We start from the raw sequence: 13,732 nt of genomic DNA, 5'->3' as shown, positions 1-13,732 counted from the left end.
ATCATCCCGCGTTTATAAAAACCAGAACTTTTCCTAAATGAAAAACCGCTTCAGAAGAAGCGGGGAGGGTGTTCTTAATTTCCAGGATTATTGCTTTATTACATGGCGTGTTATTTGTCTTCATTTGAATCCCTCCAAGAGCTGAAAAAAATCTCTTAAACTCGCCTAAAAATGTCCCGACCAAAAGCTGTAATTATGTTTTGTCAGAGTTTCTGTTTAATAATGTTTTTGTTGTATGTGTGTCAAGATAAATATGACAGGACCCAGCAAACACTATGGCGAGCAGCTTGCGCCTAATGAATCACGTTGATAAAGCTGTATTTGTTTTAAGTAAAGTATAGCTTTATCATGTTGAAACTATTTCTATACAGCGTTGGTGTAAAAAGCAAAAAAAATTAATCCAAACAAAACGCACATGATTGTCATCTGTTTGACATCCAGACCAGTTTGGAGGGAGACCTGGAGACGACTTGTCCAGAGGAAGAAGAAGAAGAAGAAGAAGAAGAAGAAGCCCAACTCGGGATTCAAACCTCATTGTGCGGTAAGAGCGCTCACCACTGCACCAGTGTACATTATTGATGATATCTCAACCAACGGTCACATCTGCTCAGAGAAAACAATTTCAGCTTTGACTCTGCAGCCACGAAACCAGCTGACAATTTCCCTGGGAACTTTCCTCTCGGAGTTGCTTTGTCTATAGCTGGAGACAAGACAACTTTAAAAAAGGTACCGAAGCTGTTGTTGACAGTCACACTGCCTCAGGTGAAAGTCTAGGTATATATATCTACATATACTCCTTCTACTTCTGTGAAGGCGTGTGTGTGGTGGGAGAAGGGAAAGTTGTGTTAATGATAAATTTCCAGTAGAGGATTAAAACACATTATAATAATTCAGCCTTTTCAAAGGGAGAGTTCTTTTTGTGACAATCACTGGACTGCATGTGTTTTGCTTTATTTATTCTGACTCAGCAGAGATGGAATGCACAGTTAGCACACGATGAAACCCAACATTTAGTTTTTCATCCAAAGAAGTTAAAAATGAGTCGGGGGTTCGCTTTCGTTTGACTCGGATCAAAGATTAAAGAAGGCCTCCAAATGAAATAGTCAGGAAAAAGTAGAGCGCGGCAGTTAAAAGGTGTGACCCTGACTGAGTCATATCAGACGCCGAGAGCCGCGGCGTCTGCAGGTTCGCCGCAGACAGATGTTCATCCGCTCCGAACAATGCGTCCGGCGGCTCTCTGGTGAAACCCTGCGGAGGGTGAGCCTTGTTATTGTTTATAAATAGAGTTGTGTGGAGCTCTGAGGAAGGCTAACTTTGTTTCCACTGACAGGGAGAGGAAGCGGCGGCTAATTCTGCTCCAGACATGTGTGACACCCGACCATTGTCCCTCGGAGGGAGAGGGGCTGAGAGCCGGAGAGAGACATTGTTTATGAATGCGAGTGTCTTAGGGTGGGCTGTTTGTGAGGCAGGGGTGAGGGTTGTGTATGTGTGACACCCGAGCATTGTCCTTCAGGAGGGTGGGGGCGGGCGGGTGGGTGGAGGGGGAGTCGGACGTGGCCTCATTGTTGGCCCTTGTCAGTCACCGTTTGATCCCCCGTGAGTTTTGTTGACTGGGTGCTCCCCGTCACCTCTCTTGACTCGTATTCTTTTCCCCGTCGCACATCGTCTTCGCGCAGGTCGCGTCATTCACTCCGCGTATTGAGGAAGTGGAGGATGTGTCAGAGTTGACCCACTGACACTCATCTCTGTCTCGTCTTCCCATGGGAAGTGTCTGAGGTCCCTCCCCCTGTCTGTCTGTCATTCACACATCCGGGCCCGAACACTGCCTCAATGACAGCTTAAGACCCCGCTGCACTTCAAATTTAAGTGGGTTTTCTCTTTTTGTCATTATTCTGAGGCTCCTCGAAGACAAGAAATATAATGTGATACAAATATCTTAATTATGGAGTCCAAACTGATATCCAGATCCAGTTCTTGGTTATACATTTGTTTTATGATGTGCAGCAGCCGCTGGTACAACAGGTCATCTGCTGGCTCATTTCTGAAAGTATCTCTGCAGTGAAAGATCAACTCATACAGCATCTTGTACCCACCGAACTTCAAGTAAAAAGACAAAGCACACTGGAGGTGAAGCTCATTTTAATTGAAGTGATATCAATACATTTAGAAGTTGCAGGAGTAAAATGTATAATTTTCGAGAAAAGTCTATTTGAGGTGTTGAATGTTGCAAAAATCTTACATGCAGCTTGTCAAAAAAAGATTGTGTCTGCTGGGACTGAAGTGAATGAAGACTTCTGGTCAAAAGTTAGGAAAGAAAGTTAACAAACTCTAGAAGAGATTCATTATCTATAAGTTGACCACAGATGTGAGCTGTTTTGAAAAACGTGACTTTTAACACCCCAATATACAACATATGACTATTATTTCTTTGTTTGACGGATGTATTTTCTGTCGGTTGACCATCGTACTACTTCCTGCGTGATGAATTAATAGTCTTGGCCGGACTGGGTTATACTTGAGTCAGGATGTGGAGGCTTTGACGCACCTGCAGCCAGACGGCACAGTCCACGAACATATGTTTCAAGCATCACGTCTGCTTCTTTTGCCTGCAGACAACCTTAACGCACCCCTTCATCTGCAGCTCTCTGATCTTCTAAATGGTCGTCTAATCCTCAGTCTGGTACATTTGATATCTAAATTCAACAGGCGGATGAGACGCAAGGACTTGGTGTTCGGCTCCCATTTGTCGCATCCCGTCAAGTCAAATCTGAAAGTACCTGCTGGTCGCGGTCGGGGCCGTCTGACTCTGGCAGTCTGGAGGTGAGACGGGAAGCGGAGCGGCTTGGGTGTGACTCATGTCTGGAGTTAGTGAAACTCCTGGTGGGTGGTCAGTGTGAGAGGACGGAGTGAGAAAAAGAGCGAAAGTCAGGGAGAACAAAGGCAGTTCTTTAACTTTCATCTCAGCTTGAGGTAATTATTCGCTTTGAGTTTGACCCGGTCACACTTTCAGACTGGCCTTGTGCCCTTTGGCAAACAGTGATTTTTCCCTGTTTTGACGTCTTACATGATTTTCGAACATATCGGACAAGAGTGGCAGCAGAGATTAGAGAAATGAGAACCTGCTGGCATGCGACAGGAGTCACGAGTAGCATAAGAACTTCATGGTCTGCGCCTGAACAGCGACTCCACGTCTGATCCTTTGATACGGCTGCAGCATGATCTCCCTCGGCCCCGGCGGGAAGGTATGTTAAAATGTGAGGCGAAAAACAACACGGGTCTCACACATTTGCCGACGGTGCCCGCGCGCCAACACACTCCTGGTGCTCGCAAACGTCTAATCACTCATCTTTAAACACTAATTCGATAACGAGCCTGAACAGTTGAAACATGTTTTAACGTTTGACATTTGGCCTTCACGGGAAAAAGGGGGGGAGAACAAAAGCAGCCTCCTTTCAGCGTCGTTGCTGTCTTGGGAGAAACTGTAGCAAGACCCCCCTCCCCTCCCTTTCTCCTCTATTGCAGCGAGGGGTTGCCGGTCCTTTGACCCTCGTAATGATGGAGGGTCAGGAGTCAGGTTGTGTGAAGGAACCGTCTGCGCCTGCAGAGCGCGTGAGGAGCGCCTGGGAACCAGAGCTCGCCGTGTGATCCTGTGAAATTGATCTCTCCAGAGCGGACCAGCGGTGTGTATTTATATTTATGTGCAGTAGTTGTGTGTGTGTGTGGGAGGAGAGTGACTGCGACAGGAGACACACCAGTGGAAACAGTCGATTGCAGCGGTCGTCCTGCCTCGCCGTCACCAGGGTTCCCTGTCCGCCTGGAAGCAGCGGAAATGAAGACCAAGACTCTGGCGAAGGGAAACACATACATGTTAAAAATCTGCTTTTTCTTTGTGCTCGAAAAGCTGAAAGCAGCAGGACATTGTTCAATTCCAACAGCCAAAGAAGATTTTAGTAAATGAAGAAATTGGCTCTCGTCAGAGTCAATCCTTTATTGTACGTAAAGTCAGTATGCCATAGAGATTTTAGTGAAGTTCACAGTTACATCTTTGACTCAATGATTTCATCAGAAATTTCCAAACTTTTTTTCATCGGAGTTCCTTTTAATCCATTTAAAACCGAAACTTTTACTTTTGGATTTTACAATTTGAATTTCGCAGCTCACTCTGAATTTAATTGCTTTTGACATTAATGACGTCGTTTTAAAAAAAATTCTCACATCACACTCAGCTGGAAAACAAGATGTAAACAAATGTCCCTCCTGGTTAGAGAGACAATCTGTGTTCAAACTCATGGGTGTGAACAAAAAAAAAAAAAAAACCTTTACAAAAATTGATTTCGGTTTGATTCGTGCTCACAGTGATACTTTTTTAAACAGGGAACTATGTAAAAATGGCAGATGTTGACTGAAATAGTTGGAAAAATAAAGTCTTAAACTCAAGATTTTGTAAACAGATGTTTATCGAAATTATTGTACGATGTGATGAAGAATAAATTGATCAAAGAAACGTTTGAAGTTTGCCCAGCACCAGATAAAACATCTCTGGAGAACACAGTTTCCTTTGTGAGGCTCGGAGATCAAAGCTCGGTCATTTCACGCACCTCTGGAAAGGAAATATGTCCCATAAAATACCGTTCTAGTACACTGTAAAATAGTGTCGATATGTGAGGCCTAAGAATATGACCACAGGACTTTGAAATTATTTTTTTTGCACAGATGAAAACCTTCTATTCTCTTGTAAATATGCTTCATGTGTTCAGTGCAAGTTTCAGGTATAGTTTTAAATTGTGCTTCAAAAAGTAAAACTGTCTGCTGTTGTTGTGAGGTGTTTAGTCAGTTTCAATCACTACTGTGGTCTGACAAGAGTTTTTTTTTTTTTTTTTTTTTGTAATGAAATGGAAACTGTATGAAGACGCCCAGCATCTGAGGTAGATTTTCTTATATCTGTCGATGGAAAAAAAAAAATCCAGAGACACTTGATGCAAAGGAGGAGCAATAAATGCATCCATTCACAGTGGAGTCACACAAACTCCTGTTGCTCAGAATGACACACACACACACACACACACACACACACACACACACACACACACACACACACACACACACACACACACACACACACACACACACACACACACACACACACACACACACACACACACACATGTTTGAACTGTGGGAGGAAGCTGGAGCAATTAAAGTAAGGCGACACGCACGGGCATAGAAAACAATGCTGACTTTACACGGAAAGGCCACGAGGCGTTAATGACGAGAGCAGCCACTGGTGCATTTGTTTACAGAGCGGCCAAATAACTCATGCTGCTTTAATAAAGAAGTCGCACAATAAGAGACGACAACGCAAGACTCTGCTGAGACGCTGCACGGCAAACAGAGGTGGTTTCTTTGCCAGCGGAGGCCGGCGCCTTTCGCCAACAGCACCGTTGCTGCTCCTTTTGCCGACGAGCATCAAGAATATACAGACGGAAAAAAAAACACAGACTTTGCATTTCGTTCAAGAGATTAATTGAACACATGCACTGTTGGTTGGAAGTAATTTGAATAAAATGTGGAAAAAGTAAAATATGGCTTGGTAATGACAGAATGTGAAACATTTGATGACTATGGCGGTGAATATAATAAAACTGGGGCTCGCAGCATATTTCAAATTCAGATTTTTTTTTTTTCCATTTCCAACTTCAAAGCCAAAACTGATGCAAAGTCCTGCCGTGTGTTCAATCTACATTTGAACATCTGCGTCACAGCTGGCGTGAAAAACATAAAGCGATACGATTGAAGAATTAAAAAAAAGAAAAAAGAAAGAAAAAAAAGAAACCATTGTGCAATGGGTTGGCTTGTTTAATCAGCATTTCTCCAAAGTATCTCAACTCCTCCTCTGAATGTGTGGAAACTCCGTCCTGCCGCTCTGATGCCTCCGCGGAGTGGACATGTTGTCTAATCCAATCAAAAAGCTCTGTTCAAGATACATCTGAAAGGGAAACCGTGCATGCTAAAGGCCGCGAGCCACATGCAGAGAGGTTGTTTTTGCCAGTGCGTCTGTGAGCCAGACCCCTCCAGTGAAAGCACGGCCGCTCTTTCATCTCCGGCATCTGCTATTCTTCTTAGAGCGCTCTCTCAGGCCAAGCCTCCGCTGTCTGTCTGCTCGGCCTATTTAGATGCGACCACTTCAGTCATATCTGCAGGCTTGTTATGGCAGCTACAAAACCAATCCCTCCTTGTGCTTATTCAATCACAGAGGGATCTCGGGAGCTCTTTTGTCTGTCTGCTCGCTCTCGGAGGCTTTGTGTTCGACATTTTGAAACAATCACATCTATTAGTTGGGACTTGTGATGTCTGATCCCGTCGCTGTACATGGGGCCAGCGTGAAAATGTGGCACCACCCCGTGCAGAAATTCCTTGAGGTCTGCTTAAATGAAAGAAACAATATTTGTGGAGAATCCAGTAAAAAAAAATAAAAAAAAATAAAAATTTCCATATTTTTGAAGCGATGCCAGAAACGTCTCACGGAATTGATATCAAGGGTGTTGTGAAGTGAAGGATGGGGATAGAAGCTGGTTATCTCACCAGAAAAGTCCCGCGGGGATTGAAAATCTATTATTCAGTAGAGCTGCAGTTACACTAATGACGGTAAATCAGAATATGGCTGAGGTGCATGCAGATGTTCCATGTAAAGGGTGCAGACTAAACACCAGCCATCTCACCCAATTCAGAAGTATAGAAGGGAAAGAAACAAATATATTACGAAAAGAATGAAGACCAGCTCTTATCCGTTCAGTCTGGTCACAAATGTGAGAGAGTCAAAGGTCACAACACATCTAACTCAATTAAATCCACTTTATCAGCTGATTATAACAATAAATTGTTGTTCAAAACCCAAGCAAAGTGGCGTGAAAAAAAATTGATGACGTCTGTTGGGTTGCATCATAATAAAACGAGTGAGTCGTTCTATACAGATAATTGAATTTTAGATATACAAAATATTACAATCGTCCTTTAAGGTCCACCTTTTTCTTATTTTAATTCATCACTTTTTGCACAAAAGCCTAGTGTGACACAGGCTAGTTTTGCTCCACTGATGATTTGTCATTGCAATAATTAATTATAAATCAAGATTTTGACCTCAGTTATTGAGACACATTAAGTCTACGAGAAGTGACAAAGTATGTAGCATAGCAATATAGTTTTTTTTTTTTTTAAATAATGTGAAATTCACAAGAGAAAATCTGCTGTCAAAGCCAGGTTGGTGGGAAGCCGCACACTTATCAGGCCGAGTGTCGATGACTGGAGCGACTTAGTCATTACATCACTCAGACGCCATTTTCAAAACATTAATTAGACAGACTTCCCCGGCTTGTTTGCTTTTGGACTTGTGAGTGACGTTTGTGTGTGTGTGTGTGTGTGTGTGTGTGTGTGTGTGTGTGTGTGTGTGTGTGTGTGTGTGTGTGTGTGTGTGTGTGTGTGTGTGTGTGTGTGTGTGTGTGTGTGTGTGTGTCACAGAGTGGTTAGCTCAGTGCTGATTGCTGTTTATTTGGTCTGTGGGTTGACACAGAGCCTAACAGTCAGGAGCACAACTGACAGCTCTGTTTTCATTGAGTCCCTGCGGCAGCAGCAACACTAACAGTGGGGTCGCGGTCGTCCCTCCCACCCCCCCACCCCTACCACCCACCCCCCACCCCAAATCCAAGGACCCCCGCACCAAGCTTCCTGTCTGTGCCTCAAAATAACATTGATCGTGATGACAACAGAATGTTTGAGGTTATTTGGAATTTATTTTCTCTCTCTAATGACAATGTTTCATTAATTATCCCCAAAGCTGTATAATGATTATTATAGTGTTGGTCAGGGTTAGATCTCAGCGTAACACCTGTTCTTGAAATTAACAGATTAATTAATGACAACATCAGCAGAAAGCTCTTAAAAAGGTAAGCCAGTATTCAACTTGATATTTTATACAATGATTATATAAACTGCATACATTTCTAATAGATAATTGAACAAGTTTGCAGAATAAGTTTGTCATCTGAAAAGAATGACCTTTACATAACATGTGCTCGATGCATTATGTGTCTGTTTAAACATGGACACCCTGGCTAACCCAAGCGACGGTCCAAAACGGTGTTCCTCATTATAATGAGAAGTAAAAATCACAATTATGCCTGGTCAGAGTTACACAATTCCAGAAATCATGCACAGGCAACACACACCTCATTGTTTACACCAACGTTTTGTTGAGTGATTGTCCTCGAGTTATTATTCTGCAAGCAACAGCAAGAAATGTGAAATATAGGATGGAAATAAACGAAGAAATCTTGTGTTTCCATTGTTCTCAAATGAGACTTGTGGTATTTTGATGCTAGCCTCTGTCTCTCTCAGTGGACACGCCTGGAACAGATGAGTCTGTTGGGAGTTTGATCAGGTGAAAGATTTATATTTGATGCGTCATTCGATGGCCTGATAACCATACCACAAGTAACGCTCGGATGGTCAGAGTTTTGAGGAATTATGGTGCTTTGCTTTGTCTCAGTAGTTCTTACATGCTTTAAAATAATGAGAACTGTTGACATATTGTTGCAGTGTGATTCACAATGATGCCCAAAAAAATTTCTAATTTCCTGAGTGAATAATATGTTAAATTTTTGGACTCAATAATATGAAGTTTTCACAAAAATCCAGCAATAAAATATTGTTTTTTAAATCTGGCTTTGGTAAGAATGACATTTTAAAACTGATACCATCTTAAAAATAATAGATTTAAATCTTAATTAAAAAAATACCTCACATAATTATACTGATTTGTTTTAAAGCTTTCTATAAAAGCCTAGAGTTGACATGATCATCAGTATTTCAGTGAATGCCTGGTGTTTAATTAGGTTTATTTTACTTTACTTTCCAATGTGTTTAATATTCTACTTCTGTTGGCGACCTGGGCAGAAAATAGAAACTAGGCCATGAAGTACATTTGTGTTTTACAGTATAAATGAGCAAATAATCACAGTTTATCTCTTGAAGGGTGAACACACACGCACACACACACGCACACACACACACACACACACACACACACACACACACACACACACACACACACACACACACACACACACACACACACACACACACACACACACACACACACACACACACACACACACACACACACACACAGACATGCACAAGATGGTATATGGTACATGGGCACTAATCAACCATGTAATGTGACCCTGTCTCAAAGAAAACACACACACACACTTATAAAGAGGTCACCGCTTTGCCGTCTGGTGGTCATACACACACACACACACACTCACACACACACACACACACACACACACACACAGATCTCTCTTTGTCCAGCTGACATCTTCCTCTACTGAGCAGCGATGAGAGTATTGGGGGAGGAGAGGGTGGGCCGGGATGACAAGATGAGACGACTGTATGGTGTGTGTGTATGTGTGTGTGCGTGTGTGTGTGTGTCGAAACGGCTGCTCTCAGCCATCCACACAGCTGTCTGCTGAACACACTCACACACGCGCACACACACCCACACACACACACACACACACACACACACCGAGCGGCTGTGAGAGATCCCCCCCACGACTGCTTCCCAGGCCTGCGAGCTGGAGGGAGGGGAAGGAGGGGAAACGGCTGGAAAGGATTACGCACACAATCGCACACTTGCACACCAACAACCGCACACGAAACATGACGCATACAGAGGATTCAGGGAGGATTCAGACCCCTTCAGCTTCGGGACGTTTCGTTCTGGCGTGTGTTTAATCTTAAGCACGTAAAACAGTGATCACAAGTACATGCAACAACCCATGAAGTCAGACAGAATTTTTTTTGAATGAGTCAAATTTGTTCTGGTACTGGAGGATGTGCAGATTCTCCTCATCTTCCAGGCAGATCTTCTTAAGATCTCTTCATTTTGCACAGCGATGTGACTAAACTCCCATCTTTTGGCTCTCTCAGCAGATTTTAAGCTTAACCAGTCAAGAATCATCAGTCTTGGCTTTCTGCTCCCGATCATTGTTGGACGTGGATCACTTCTGCAGGAGTCAGAGAGTCTAATAATTTTGATTGGAATGTCAAACAGCATGATGATGTCATCGCCATGCTGAATAGAAAAAAAAAAAAAAAGGAAATCCAGCTGAGTGTTTGACTGATATTGTTCCTATTTTAGAGATACAATCATCCAGTCAGTCATTACTCACCAGGAAAGATGGAAAAAAATTCATTCATCTCAAAGTAGATGTACAGATACAAAACTGAACTATCTCCAGATTGTAAAACACAATATTTGTGTTGGAAATGGTTTTTGGGGGGAATTGTTACATACACAATGTAATTGTTGTAGTAACTGCAGTAAGTCTGTCCGTGTGGATTCAATAATGCAATTATTATTATTTTTATTATAACACACATCATGATTCAACAAATATCACAGTTTTCTACCAGGAACCAAATTATTTTCCCCAAAACAATAATAAAGTATCTCGCCTGAGGAGTGAATGTGAGAAAAATGAAAACACCTACTTAAGTATAAATACTTCTTTTATCGCCACTTCTGCTAGAAACCAGTGACACATCACAGTATTGATGAACTGTTGCTGCACTCTTTCTTCACTTGAAGATCTATTTCATAGCACCGCTTTGTTTTGTTTTTTTGTTTTTTTTAAAGGAAGGTTGTGTGAAGGTTGTTTGAAGAATTGGTGAACAAACTTGAAATGTAGGTTTTTTTTTGTGCTATTGGTTTTTATACCTCAGAAGAATTAGCTGTGATCGTTCTTAAATGCCTGTTTGGTTGATCAGTATTGGTTAGTCGTCGCTACATAAATCGACATATTTGCAATTAATCTGTGAGGAGTGTGAGCTATTCCTGCTGAGGTCAATTCAATTATACTGCCGGAAAAATATCTTCCTTCAAAAAAAAAAAAAAAAACCCGCTGCAGCCCAGAGTGAGAGGACTCTTCGCTCTGTCGCGAGGAAATCGTTCATAGTTAACAGGAAACAGGAGCACAGTCTCAACAGGAAGCAATGCGCAGCCACTCTTCGGAGGGACTGTAAACCTCTCGAGTGCTTCTGGGTCAAAAAGTTTTGCACTTCTCTTATCGACAGCTATGAGGACGTGTTAAACGGACACACATTACGCTGCGCTAATTGTATTTTCGTTCACAAAGTATGTGTCGTTTAAAGATCAACAAACAGTTCTGCTACATAAACGGTCAGAGTCCCCTCTGCTGGAAATGTTTGGACTGAAAGAAACTGTGCTATTTTAGTTATTTGTTTGAGGCCTTCATGGTATTTTGGACACGCCATGTGAAAACATGTGGCGGACTCAGGAATATTCCCCCATGTTTGTGTTTTTATCAGGCGCTTTACGTTGTGTTTGTTATCCCTGCAGATGGAAATAGACAGAAGTCGGACTTTCACAGGCGTCACTATCTTGACATCTAGCCTGACTAAACTTCTCCCCCAACTCTGATCAAGTTCAGTAACTATATATCGTATGTATTCAGCGGGTTTTAATGAAAGACTACTGTTAGAAACAAAGGAAGGGGAAACAAAGCGGGAGCGAATTAAAGCGACTTAACAGGATGAGGAAAATCAAAGTTGTGACATCCCTACAATGATTCCAGACCCCAGATTTAAAGCTTGGTGTTCACCACACATATTTGCTTTGTAGCCTTTTAGCAATTCTCATGAATATTTGCAAGCATGTTGTTTAGGCGACAGCGGGCTGCGCTCTGTGTACGTCTGCGTGTGTGTGAGCACTGTTGTGGTCATCGACGCATACTTCTCATGAGGCACGGCATCATGAGCCGGGCAGAACTTAAGAGAGTAGTGGTGTGTTTGTTGTGTGTGTCGGGAGTGTGGGAGCGAGACAGACGGGGAGAGACAGACACCAACGCAGAGGGAAGATGAGGAAGTTAGAAATACACAGAGAGAAATTAAAGTGGGGGGGGGGAAACAGAGACGGTTAAAGGGAGAGAAGCACTCACGTCAAAACATAACAGAAGCATGTGTGTGATTGAAGGAGGGGGGGGTGGGAGGGGGATTTCTATGGAAGTGTGGATGAAAGCACAAAAAAAACGTGTGTGTGTGTGATACAGTGGCAACATGATCCAGTGGGAATGTTGGGTGATCGTCGGCCGCACGGAGCCATAAACATAACAACAGGAAACTCCGAGCGCAATCATAGTCCTAACCCAAACTGTGCTGATCAGGAAAAACACATACACACTCACAAGTGTAACTAATATGCATATATATACACACACACACACACGCTATGTGTACACGGATTGTTATACACGATCAGCGCTCGGCGAAAATCATGCCGACGCGCATCCTCAGAGGGAAGGTAAAGCCCCCGGATTGCGTCTTTTGTTGATACTGAAGGTATCGGTGCAACGTTCACTGGCGGCAAGAGTGCCCTCATTTTTCTGCCACAATGTAAGAAGCATGTAAGACAATCACCACAAGCAGGAAAAAAAAAAACAATAATTGCAGAACGAAAGCAGCAGCGGCTCACTGTCAAGGACGGAGAACGACGCGAAGTTTGTTTATCTGCGAAAGACGTCCACACGTAAACGTCAGAACCAGAAACCCCTGGAGAAAATACTGTGCTCTTGTTACACCCCACCATCCACCACAATAGCCTAATATCGGTGTAATTTAGAAGCTCGGCTCTTCACGGTTTAAATAAAGATTGCCACGGATCATGATTTGTGCAGTCGGCGCAGTTCTACTCCGAACGTAATTGGAAAGACAAATACACAGATTTAATATCGACAGTGGGCAAGGCCGGGATGGAGTTATTGTGCAGTGTGCATGGAGGCGTTGGACAAGTTTATTTCGATTCCGTGTCTGTGAAACAAAAGAGAAAGTTGCTGTAGAAATCGCCCCCACATTTTCGACATTTTGCATTGAAAATCTAATAATCCTGAAAATTGCTTTCTTCTGTCTACAATTCCTCCTACAGCTCCTCCAAATTGTAATGTTTGCACTAAAAACGTCATCTACGGGTCCAACTAAAAGCAAAAGCGCTTCACTGGAAATCGATTAACGTCTGAAGGCAGAGTGTCGTCTCCTCGGATGTGTTTTGAGTTTTATTATTGACGGCAGCGTAAACCAACACGCGTCCATCACGCGTCCAATGTAAGACATTCACCACTTTTATTCACCACGAATTCGATTTTTTTCCCCCCGCACTCACGATTGATCATTTGTCCGGGTTCACACAGTTGATCAACGGCCAATGAGATTTGAGCTCAGCGTATGCTGACTGCATGAATAACCTTTGGAAACGCTTAGCTGATAAAAGTCAGGATAAAGAATAAAGACTGAAGTGTTTTAATATGAGCTTTAATGGACTGTCTATTATTACACACACACAAATACATCAACGTGCAGCGAAGCAGGGGAAACTCGTTCCCACACTGCCGATGACATAAAGCTGCTGTCGGGCAAACGTTTGGCCTCGAATGACCGTCTGAGCTACTGAAAGAAATTAGGCTTAATTTCTATAATGTGTTGTTTCACCAAAGTGGACCGTGTTGAAGCTCAGCTGAGTTCCCACACACACACACACACACACACGCACATGCACGCACGTACGCACGCGCAGGCGTGCGTACGTGTGTGTGTGTGTGTGTGTCTGTGTGTGTGTGTGTGTGTGTGTGTGATCAGAGGCAGCAGCTGGTGGATT

Source organism: Blennius ocellaris (assembly GCF_963422515.1).
Source record: "Blennius ocellaris genome assembly, chromosome: 20".
NCBI lineage: Eukaryota > Metazoa > Chordata > Actinopteri > Blenniiformes > Blenniidae > Blennius > Blennius ocellaris.
The sequence above is the reverse complement of the archived record's forward strand: the minus strand, read 5'-3'. Positions refer to the sequence as shown.